The 11,357-nt window shown below is 38.1% G+C and overlaps 1 protein-coding gene across 1 annotated transcript in view; it reads left to right on the top strand.

Annotated features, from left to right (window-relative positions):
• The first annotated feature begins 2,791 nt into the window (after window positions 1-2,791).
• CYSLTR1 (cysteinyl leukotriene receptor 1) overlaps window positions 2,792-11,357 on the top strand; it is a 43,561-nt gene continuing 34,995 nt past the window's right edge. Inside the window, exon 1 of the mRNA XM_055438369.2 lies at window positions 2,792-3,178. The gene's annotated coding sequence lies outside the window, so the exon portion shown is untranslated. The remainder of the gene's footprint in view (window positions 3,179-11,357) is intronic.

Here is an 11,357-nt window from a genome sequence, read left to right as displayed (position 1 = left end):
CACTTAATTATATGAACTTGTACTGATGGTACACTCTAGGTTCAAGATGCGGAACACAGGTACTCCCAGGGCGGGTTCATGTCAATGTATGGCAAAACCAATACAGTATTGTAAAGTAATTAGCCTCCAATTAAAATAAACTAAAATTTTTTTTTTAATATTAAAAAGGGGAAAAATATTTTTAAAAAATAAAATCTATTCTAAATCTGTGCAGTTCAAAGCAGTAGCCACTGTCTATATGTTGGCTATTGAGCATCTGAATTTGGCTAGTGTAATTGAAGGACAGAATTTTCTATTTAATTTAATATAATTTAATGTATTTACATTTAACTTTATATAAGCATATAGTACTAGTGGCTATGGCATTAGGCAGCACAGAATAATGTACGGATTTGGGGCTTAAATAATCTGTACCAGCTCTCCTAAGTGGTCTATACCATTCTGTCATACAGGGCTTATTCAAACTTATTCAAAATTTTCATTTATTGTGTCGTGGCCTCACCAGAAATGACAACTCAAAATTGATTTATATCATGAGGTAAGCCCTGGGGCAGAAATAGGGAGAGTGATGAGAGTCACATTTCCACAGCTAGACTGACACTTTTCATTGTCTCTGATTTTCTCTAAGATGGAACCAAAGCATGAATCATGGTATCCCAGTCTCTTTGAGTGAATATATATGTGTGTATAGAACTGGCCTTTAAGTATAGTAACACTCTTTACTTACCTTTCCAAAGTGTTGTGAGTATTAATTATGGAACAGTTTCAGTTCTGAAAGAAAATAAATGATATTTCTTGATTTTTGTGGTAAAATAAACATCTTTAGAAAATCTCTTTCTCTTATGGCCTCAGTTACCTTATCTAAAATATAAGAGAGTTGAACTAGATTTATTTAACAAACCAAACAAGCCAATCAGCTAACATCTAGGAACACAATGATTAACCAGATGTGTCATATCCTCAGGAACTCAATTTTTTTAAAAGTCTAAACAAAATGATGTTTCAAGGCCTTTTTAGTTCTATGAGTAAGCTATGAATCCTGAAGAACAAAGTTAATACATGAATGCTGTCTTACTGACAATCTTATAACCTTTTACCCAAGTCTTACTCCATTAAGAAAGAGTCCCCATCCAACTACACATTATTCACCTTCTCCCTTACCATTCCCTTCTTGGTCCTCTCCACCCCAATAAAAAATTAAAAACTGAAAAAGTCTGAGGAAAATGAGAAAGAATAGAGAGATGACAGCAAAGAGATATCAGTGTGATACTCCATCATTTCCTAAAATAATAGAAAATGTAAGGACAAGTATGTAATGAAGACAGAGAGGATGGAAAAGAAAGGATAGAGAGATGAGGAAAGGAGATTAGGAATCTGCTGTCAATTATAACAAACATGGCATAAATTGACATAGCTAAACAAGGCAAAAACACAATTGGGGATGAGTGAAGCAATGCTTTTTCCATCCCAAAGGCAGAGAAACAGCTAAGGACAGACAACTGGGGGAGTACACAGAGGCACAACAGTGCATCCCATCTCTGCCACAGTTATTGTGATGTCCTCTTGAAAGATTTTGCCTCTTTCTTTTTCCCTCCTTACCTGAGTATGTACTACGCTTCCACCATAGTTGAAAATGGCTGTAACAGTCCAGATCGGAGGCAAAGTGGTAACTTATCCTCTGTCTTTCTTATGAAGTTTCCCCTAGATCTATGGGGATCCAAACTCAGTTGAAGAAATTCTATTTCTAATATCACTTCAGTTAGCAAAACTTTCCAGGAAAGGATTAGAGTCTGATCTTGAATCCAAATGTTATCTTCTTCTTTAATTTGTTTGAATGACTTTTCCCCCCAACTAATACCACAACCAAGAATACTATGAAAGGAGATGACTATTTAAGAAACCTTAAAGCCCTGCCTCCAGGTTGGCTGTGAGGTAATGCTGGCACATACAGATGCAAAGTTCAAGCCTTCGTTCCTGCAGTAGGTAGCAGGCCAGAGGGCTGTTGCTAGTTTCCTGATTTACTGAGTACACAAATTAGTTATTAGTTATAGGGCTATGTTTTCAAAGTATTAATATGAACATATTTATGCCATCCCCAGATGAAATATCTTAATATAACTCAATATAAGTAACCAACTCACATTAGGGTATTATTATTCATTTGGTTCATAACATCAAGGTGCTGCCCCGAGTTCCAGTCAACACATAACAGACTGCTATATCCCTTTATCCAGAAGCAGACAGAGCATCCCAAAGCTCCAATATCCCAGAGCCTGGTCAAAGACAAATTCCTGGCCAAAGACAAATTCCTTCTAAATTCCTAACACAGGCCCACAGACAGGAAACCCAGTCATTCCAGACCACTCTTAGTGTGACAGAAAGAAAAAAAATCATTTTTAATTCAACGGAGGTAATGTATTGTTGTGGGGATTTTGAGAAACCAAATTCAACATAAGACATTTATTTTTCAGGACATAAGTCACCCGAAAGGAGAAGGATTCTTAGAATGCATATAGAGCCATAATTGTCAGTGAGAGAGAGATGTGAAATTTATCTTGCCTAAGATCAGGTTTCACATGTTGACAGTTACATTAACATGTACTGGTAGGATTATATTTCTCCACCTACAAATAGTCTAACCACTCCCCCAAATCATACAAATCAGAGACAACTAAACTGGACAGAGTATACTCCTTCCTGCTTCCAATCTCAGGGCAGTTGTGTGATTTCCTGAGGATTCCGTCGCTGGAGCTAGGGATAAAAGTTCATTAATACACACAACAACCTGCAAGTCCAGTTTCTATTCTTCTCTCCTTCTGCCTTCCCCTCCCCCCACTTTGAACCAGAGTAGCCAAATTGAGGCGTGTTTTAAACTGCTTGAGGACTGATCTGAAAGAGGAAGAAGAATTTGTATACATTGGCTAGCATATGTGCCCTGCCCTCCTCTCCTCTTGAAAATAGCAGCAACTCATCTTTTCAAAGAAGTTTGCCTAAAAGAGCAGGTACACTGTGAATGGTGTTTACTTTCAGGACCTCCAGGGTATTCAGATTAACTGTGCAGCTGACCAACAATGATTAGCTTTCTAAGGGATGGATAGATTGGATTTACTGAAGAGCTGGAGCTTGCTTCTGAGAGTGAATGCAAAAGACCCTAAATTGTCAAACTTGAAGTTAACAGGTAAGCAGATTCAATGTTTTTTTCAGTGCTAGAACCAGGCATTCTGCTGAGGGTAGATTTTAGCAAATTCCCAGGAGTTTGAGGATAAATAATTTGCCTTGTCTGCTTTAAATTGGGCTGCTAGTATGATTCTTTCTACTTTATTTATTGGACAGAGATTCAATAATCTAATCAGTCAGTCAACAAGTATTGCTCAGTGCTTCTGTTAGGGGTTCAATGTGGCAAAATACAGAGGGGACACTCCCCAAGCCTCCAGCACCTTTGCAATCAAGTGAAAAAAGTAAGGGATATTTTTTAATTCTTTATTAAGGGATCAATGGAGTTTCTCTAAACTGTAGTAGCAGTTTCTTTTAATGTACAAATAAAATATACAGTGACTGCTGAAGGTAAACCCACTAGGGAAGACTGATTTCGTATCTTCACAAGGTAGTTTCATATTCATTATCCTACTTGAATCTATCAATATTCTGCAATTTAAACAGGTAAGTGTTATTTCCATATTATTTCCATTTTGCAAAATAATAAATTCAAAGGGGTTAAGAAATTTTCTGGAAACTTGCCACACAGCTAGAATCGGCAAGTTCTGACTAGAAATTGCAAATAGAAAGCTCTCACAATTATAAATGAATATAAGGAAATTAGATGATTTAGTAGCTTGGACATATCTGACTTATACCAGGTTTAAACAGGCCTACCACTTCATATATTTTAATCAAAATCTTTGGCCAGGAGCTTCCTTCTACTTAGAAGCAAAGAGTTGTTTTCAAAAGTAAACAAATGAATTGCTGGATTCCATCTATAGCTAAAAAACAAAAACAAAAAATAATTTGAATTCAGTGGTTCTGCCTTCCAATCCTCTGATTATTTTTAAATCTAGAAAAAGGATTTTTCAGGCTATTATTAAAAGAAAAACAAAATGTAACTAAACTTAGAGTTTAGATAGCATTGCATTTCAAATATGTTGGTGAAATTTGTTTCCAGATAATTTTAAATTTATAATCTCTACTACAACAAGATAAAGTTTATGGTATCTATTTAAATTATTCCGAAAACTTTCTGTTGCTGTTTTAGTAGTAATTGTTCAATTAGAACTAAAAGCAGTCTGTGTTTACACTGTAAGTAAACAACCTAAAGTACTATATTTACATCTATTCCCTTAATAAAAAATGTTCCCCAAGTCCCCATGATATTTAAATGACTATACTAGCGAGTCCCTTCCTGCAAATGAAATAAATCAGCCCATGAACCCAAATAGAATGGTGAAGTGAAGTGAAAGTAGTGTCCAACTCTTTGCGATCCCATGGACTATACAGTCCATGGAGTTCTCTAGGCCAGAATACTGGAGTGGGTAGCCTTTCCCTTCTCCCGGGGATCTTTCAAACCCAGGGATTGAACCCAGGTCTCCCACATTGGAAAAGAAACCCAGGCAGATTCTCTACCAGCTGAGCCACAAGGGAAGCAATAGAATGGTAGTTTAAAGAAAGTTTGCAGGTTGAGTTCAGTGCGCATTCAGTATTTAGGTGAATTTGCCATACATCAACTTGAATCAGTCACAGGTATACATGTGTCCCCCCCTATCCTGAACCCCCCTCCCACCTCCCTCCCCACCCTATCCCTCTGGGTTGTCCCAGAGCACCGGCTTTGGGTGCCCTGCTTCATGAATCGAATTTGCACTGGTCATCTATTTTACATGTGGCAATGTACATGTTTCAGTGCTATTCTCTCAAACCATCCCACCCTCGCCTTCTGCCACTGAATCCAAAAGTCTCTTCTTTACATCTGTGTCTCTTTTGCTGCCCTGCATGTGGGATCGTTGGTGCCGTCTTTCTGAATTCCATATATCTCCCCACCAACATGGTAATCTCCCAAAAGGCAGGAACTACGTATAATTTTACTTTGTGGTACATGTTATATTGAGCTTAATTGAAGATTGTTTAACTGAATTACAAGAGATTTGAGCTATTTTAATAAGAACATAAAAGTAACAAAATATATCAGAATAGCAGTCCATGCAGAGCTATTTAATAGAATGATAGGTTAAAGAAAGTTTGCAGGTTGAGTCCAGTGCGAATTCAGCATTTAGGTGTCTTCCTAGCCCAGAATCATCAGTTTCATTTTCTACTCTCTTTTCTCTCCTATCCTTAGTCAAGCTTTTGATTTTTTAGGAACTATTTATCTGGGATAACAGCAAAATTCTCCCGTGGTGCTGAAAATTATAAATTTTCCTTTGTAGTACTACTTATTAATAATAAGAGATAAAAGGAACAGCACTGATCCTTAAGATATGTATTAAACCTTGTGGATCTGATGCCATGAAGAGTATCTATCATAATCTCCCAAGTAACAGATAGCTCTGCATGGACCACTATTCTGATCTATTTTGTTACTTTTATGTTCTTATTAAAATAGCTCAAATCTCTTGTAATTCAGTTAAACAATCTTCAGTTAAGCTCAATACAATATGTACCACAAAGTAAAATTACACATAGTTCCTGCCTTTCGGGAAATTACCATGTTGGTGGGGAGATATATGGAATTTAGAAAGATGGCACCAACGATCCCACATGCAGGGCAGCAAAGGAGACACAGATGTAAAGAAGAGACTTTTGGATTCAGTGGCAGAAGGCGAGGGTGGGATGGTTTGAGAGAATAGCACTGAAACATGTACATTGCCACATGTAAAATAGATGACCAGTGCAAATTCGATTCATAAAGCAGGGCACCCAAAGCCGGTGCTCTGGGACAACCCAGAGGGATAGGGTGGGGAGGGAGATGGGAGGGGGTTTCAGGATGGGGAGGACACATGTATACCTGTGGCTGATTCATGTTGATGTATGGCAAATATCATCACAATATTATAAAGTAGTTATCCTCCAATTAAAATAAATTAATCTTTTTAAAAAGAATGACAGAATATAAAAGTATGAAGTGTTAAACCAGTGTTATGTTTTTAATGGCAAAGGCATTTAGAAAAAAAACCGGGCTGGGATGAATGGAGAAAGTGTCACAGAGAAGATAAAATGAGATAGGTCTAAAGGAATATCTAGAATATGGAACCATGCTGAACGAACTTTTTCTGCACATAGTAAGTGGTAAATATACATTGTTTAAATTCAATTCTAGTCACAGAAATAATGTGAGAAACATATTGTGTCATGACTGAGTTTGACACCTACAAGGTACTCTGAGGAGCCTGATCTGGGATTGTGTTGAGGTAACACAAAATAAATCTGGATGAAAATTTAAGGTCAAATTATTAGACATTGAATTCCAGGCATTTTTTTAATGGGAAATCATATTAGCAAACTGTGAATAAGTGAAGACATGATAGAAAAATATTTTTAGTAGACAAATCTGTCAGACTTTCATATGCCTGAGTACATTTATAGAAAACTGGAGATGGAGAGACCACTTAAAAAGACTAGCAGTTCTCACCAAGAATGTAATAAGGTTCCCTTTTCTCCCCATCCTCTCCAGCATTTATTATTTATAGACTTTTTGATGACAGCCTTTTTTTTTTTTTGCTTATAAGCTTTTTGTTGATGTTCTGACTTATAAATTGTTTTATCCTTTATTTATTTATTATTTTATTTATTTTAATTGGAGACTAATTACTTTACATTATTGTATTGGTTTTGCCATATATTGACATGAATCTGCCCCGGGTGTACTTGTGCTCCCCATCTTGAACCCCCCTCCCACCTCCCTCCCCATCCCATCCCTCTGGTTCATCCCATACACCAGCCCTGAGCATCCTGTATCATGCTTCGAACCTGGGCCGGTGATTCGTTTCACATATGATAATATACATGTTTCAATGCCATTCTTCCAAATCATCCCACCCTCGCCCTTTCCCACAGAGTCCAAAAGACTGTTCTATATATTTGTGTCTCTTTTGCTGTCTCGTATACTGGGTTATCATTACCATCTTTCTAAATTCCATATATATGCGTTAGTATACTGTATTGGTGTTTTTCTTTCTGGCTTACTTCACTCTGTATAATAGGCTCCAGTTTCATCCACCTCATTAAAACTGATTCAAATGCATTCTTTTTAATGGCTGAGTAATACTCCATTGTGTATATGTACCACAGCTTTCTTATCCATTCGTCTGCAGATGGACATCTAGGTTGCTTCCATGTCCTGGCTATTATGAACAATGCTGCGATGAACATTGGAGTACATGTGTCTCTTTCAATTCTGGTTTCCTAGGTGTGTATGCCCAGGAGTGTGATTGCTGGGTCATACGGCAGTTCTATTTCCAGTTTTTTAAAGAATCTCCATACTGTTCTCCATAGCGGTTGTACTAGTTTGCATTCCCACCAACAGTGTAAGAAGGTTCGATGGCAGCCATTCTTACTGGTGTGGGATGGTACCTCATTGTGGTTTTGATTTCCTCTTCTCTGATAATGAGTGGTGTTGAGCATCTTTTCATGTGTCTGTTAGCCATATGTATGTCTTCTTTGGATAAATGTCTGTTTAGTTCTTTGGTCCACTTTTTGATTGGGTGGTTTATTTTTCTGGTATTAAGCTGCATAAACTGCTTGTATATTTTGGAGATTAATTCAGTTGTTTCAATTGCTATTATTTTCTCCCATTCTGAGGACTGCCTTTTCACTTTGCTTATAGTTTCCTTCATAGAGACTCCTTAAAAAAACTGGAAATAGAACTGCCATGCGACCCAGAAATTCCACTGCTGGGCATAAGCACCGAGGAAACCAGAACTGAAAGAGACACATGTACCCCAATGTTCATAGCAGCACTGTTTACAATATCTAGGACATGGAAACAACCTAGATGTCCATCAGCAGACGAATGGATAAGGAAGTTGTGGTAAATACACACAGTGGAATATTACTCAGCTATAAAAAACAATGCATTTGAGTCAGTTCTAAAGAGGTGGATGAAACTGGAGCCTATTATACAGAGTGAAGTAAGTCAGAAAGAGAAACACCAATACTGTATATTAATGCATATATATGGAATTTAGAAAAACAGTAATGACGACCTTATATGCAAGACAGAAAAAGAGACACAGATGTAAAACAAACTTTTTGGATTCTGTGGGAGAAGGTGAGGGTGGGATGATTTGAGAGAATAGCATTAAAACATGTATATTACCATAAGTAAAGTAGATGACCAGTGCAAGTTCGATTCATGAAGCAGGGCACTCAAAGCTGTGCTCTGGGACAACCCAGAAGGGTGGGGTGGGGAGGGAGGGTTCAGGATGGTGGGACACACGTACACCTATGGCTGATTCATGTCAATGTATGGCAAAAACCACCACAATATTGTAAAGTAATTAGCCTCCAATTAAAATAAATAAATTAATTTTTTTAAAAAGAAAGAAAAAATAGCAGTTAACGAGGCTCGTCCACTGCCATTTGGTGGTAGTGGAAATGGAATGAAGAGTAACTCAAGAGTAATCGATGAAAGTTGGTGAGTGACTAGATATAGGCAGCATAGGAAAGAAATGTCAAAGCTTTCTCTGAAATTTTGAAACTATGGGATCTGGACACTGATGTTACTACTATGTATATAAATATGTAGTTTGAGGGTAAAGTGTTTTGGCCAACTGGGTTTGAGAAGATGGCAAAAATTCAAAGCAATGTCCAATGAATAGTTGGAAATAATGGCCCCGAACATGAATGATGGGTAAGAGGTGGAGGCCAAAATTAAATCTGAGGAGTGTAACAGCCAAAATCACAAAAATTACTCAGCTTAGGAAAGTCAAATATAAGACATGACCTAAGACTGAAATTCATGCAATACCTACACTTTCAGTCAAGAGGAAGAAGACAGTCCTGAAAAATAAGAGCCACGGAAATATAATTCCTCTCAAAGGGCTTCCCTTGTGGCTCAGTGGTCAAGTATCTGCCTACAGTGCGGGAGACTTGGGTTCAATACCTGGCTTAGGAAGATCCCCTGGAGAAGGGAAAGGTTGCCCACTCCAGTATTCTGGCCTAGAGAGTCCCATGGACTGTATAGTTCATGGGGTTGCAAAGAGTCAGATGCAACTGAGAAATTTTCACTTCACTTCAAATGATTTTTTAAAAGTCTTGAGGAAAGGTATCAGATAATTTATTCTTTTAAATGTCCCCTGACCACCAGTAACTAGCACAGTACCGCATATACACTGTGAGTACTTAATAAATACAAAGTTATTAGAACATAGGCTAGCATGATTTTTTTTCTTCAAACTATTTCAGTTTGAACTCCGTCATAAATGGTGCAACCTAACAGTGGCTGCTCCAAACTACCTTGCTGAATGAATTTCAATGGGAATGAAATTGAGCCAGGATAACTGAGAGTTCATCCTAGCCTTGGTTTCTAATCAGTTGTCTGTTCTCTAGCAAGTTCCTGAACATCAGTATGTCTTGATATCTTCATGTGTTGAATGTGGTAATGAACAAATGGAGATATTTTTCAGATCCTTTCAAATGGTAAATATGAAAGCAACTTGAAAACACAAACCACTTTCCAAAAGAGTTTTAAGTCTATTCCAGAAGAATAAAATATATAACAAAATTGAATGCATGTTGAGGCAGCAAGATCAGTTACTTTCTGCTCCCAACATTACAGTATAGACAAGGGCCTCATTCTAAGCATCAGCAATCTCAGCCAACTCTAAGGACCTATCAATAGGATCCAATCCTTTCATTACCACTAACTCTACAATACTTTTACAAGCCTTAATGTGAATTCTGAAAAGATTAAAAGATTTTAACTTTTTATTCTGTATTCGGGTATAGCTGATTAACAATTTTGTGATAGTTTCAGGTGAACAGTGAAGGGAATCAGCCATACATATACATGTATTCATTCTCCCCCAAACTCCCCTCCCATCCAGGTTGCCACATAACATTCTGAAAAGTTGCATGTGCTATATACAGTAGGTCCCTGTTGGTTATCCATTTTAAATATAGCAGTGTGTACATGCCCATCCCAAACTCCCTAATTATTCCTTCCCTCCATCTTTTACCCCAGCAAACATAAGCTTGTACTTGAAATTTGTGAATCTGTTTCTGTTTTGTAAATAAGTTCATGTGTGTCACTTATTTTTAGATTCCACATATAAGGGATATTATAATATTTCTCCTTCTCTCTCTGACTTACTTCACTTAGTATAACACTCTATAGGTCCATTCGTGGTGCTGCAAATGGCATTATTTCATTATTTTCAATGGCTGAGTAATATTCCATTGTATATATGAACCACATCTTCTTTATCTAGTCCTCTGTCAATGGAATTTTAGGTTGTTTCCATGTCTTGGTTAGAGCTGCAATGAACATTGAAATGCATGTATCCTTTCAGACCATGTTTTTCTCTGGATATATGCCCATGAGTAAGATTGCAGGGTCATATTGTAGATCTCATATGTGACAAGATGGCAGTGTAGAAGGGTGTGTGTTCATCTTCTCCTGTGAGAACTCCAAAATTGCAACTTGCTCCTGAACAATCATCAAAAGGAGAATGTTGGATCTGACCAAAAAAAGATACCCCATGTCCAAAGGCAAAGGAGAAGCCCCAACAAGATGGTAAGAGGGGCGAAATCACATTTACAATCTAATTGCATACCCACCAGAGAAACTCGGAGGGTCAAGCAAAACCTTGTGCACACCAGGACCCAGAGGCCCCACAGAGACCGAACCAGACCTGCCTTTGAGTGTTTGAGTGTCTCCCGTAGGGGCATGTGTCAACAGTGGCCTGCCACAGGGACAGGGGATCTGGCTGCAGCAGACCCAGAACGTGCTGTGTGTAGCATAAGCCCTCTTAGAGGAGGTCACGATTAGTCCAACCATAGAGCCACCGAGCAGACAATCCACAAACTGCAGAATAATTATACCAAAGAAATTGTCACACCACACTGTTAAGAAAGTTCTAGGACTCACAACAGATTTCCCAACCTGGGGATCCAGCAAAAGGACTGAGAACCCCCAGGGAATTTGATTTTGCAGGCCAGTGGGATTTGATTAGAGAACTTGCACAGAAATGGGGAAACAAACACTTAGAAGGCACAAACAAAACCTTGTGTGCACCACGACCCAGGAGAAAGGAGCAGTGTCCCCACAAGAGACTGAGCCAGACTTGCCTGTGAGTGTCCAGGACTCTCCAGTAGAGGCATGGGTTGACAGTGGCCTACTGTAGAGTCAAGGACACTGAATACAAGAGTGTAGG

The sequence above is a fragment of the Moschus berezovskii genome, chromosome X, assembly GCF_049115385.1.
Source record: "Moschus berezovskii isolate FMDL1 chromosome X, NW_MosBer_1.0, whole genome shotgun sequence".
Taxonomy (NCBI): domain Eukaryota; kingdom Metazoa; phylum Chordata; class Mammalia; order Artiodactyla; family Moschidae; genus Moschus; species Moschus berezovskii.
Note: the sequence above shows the minus strand (reverse complement) of the source record. Positions and strands in the feature narration are given on the sequence as shown.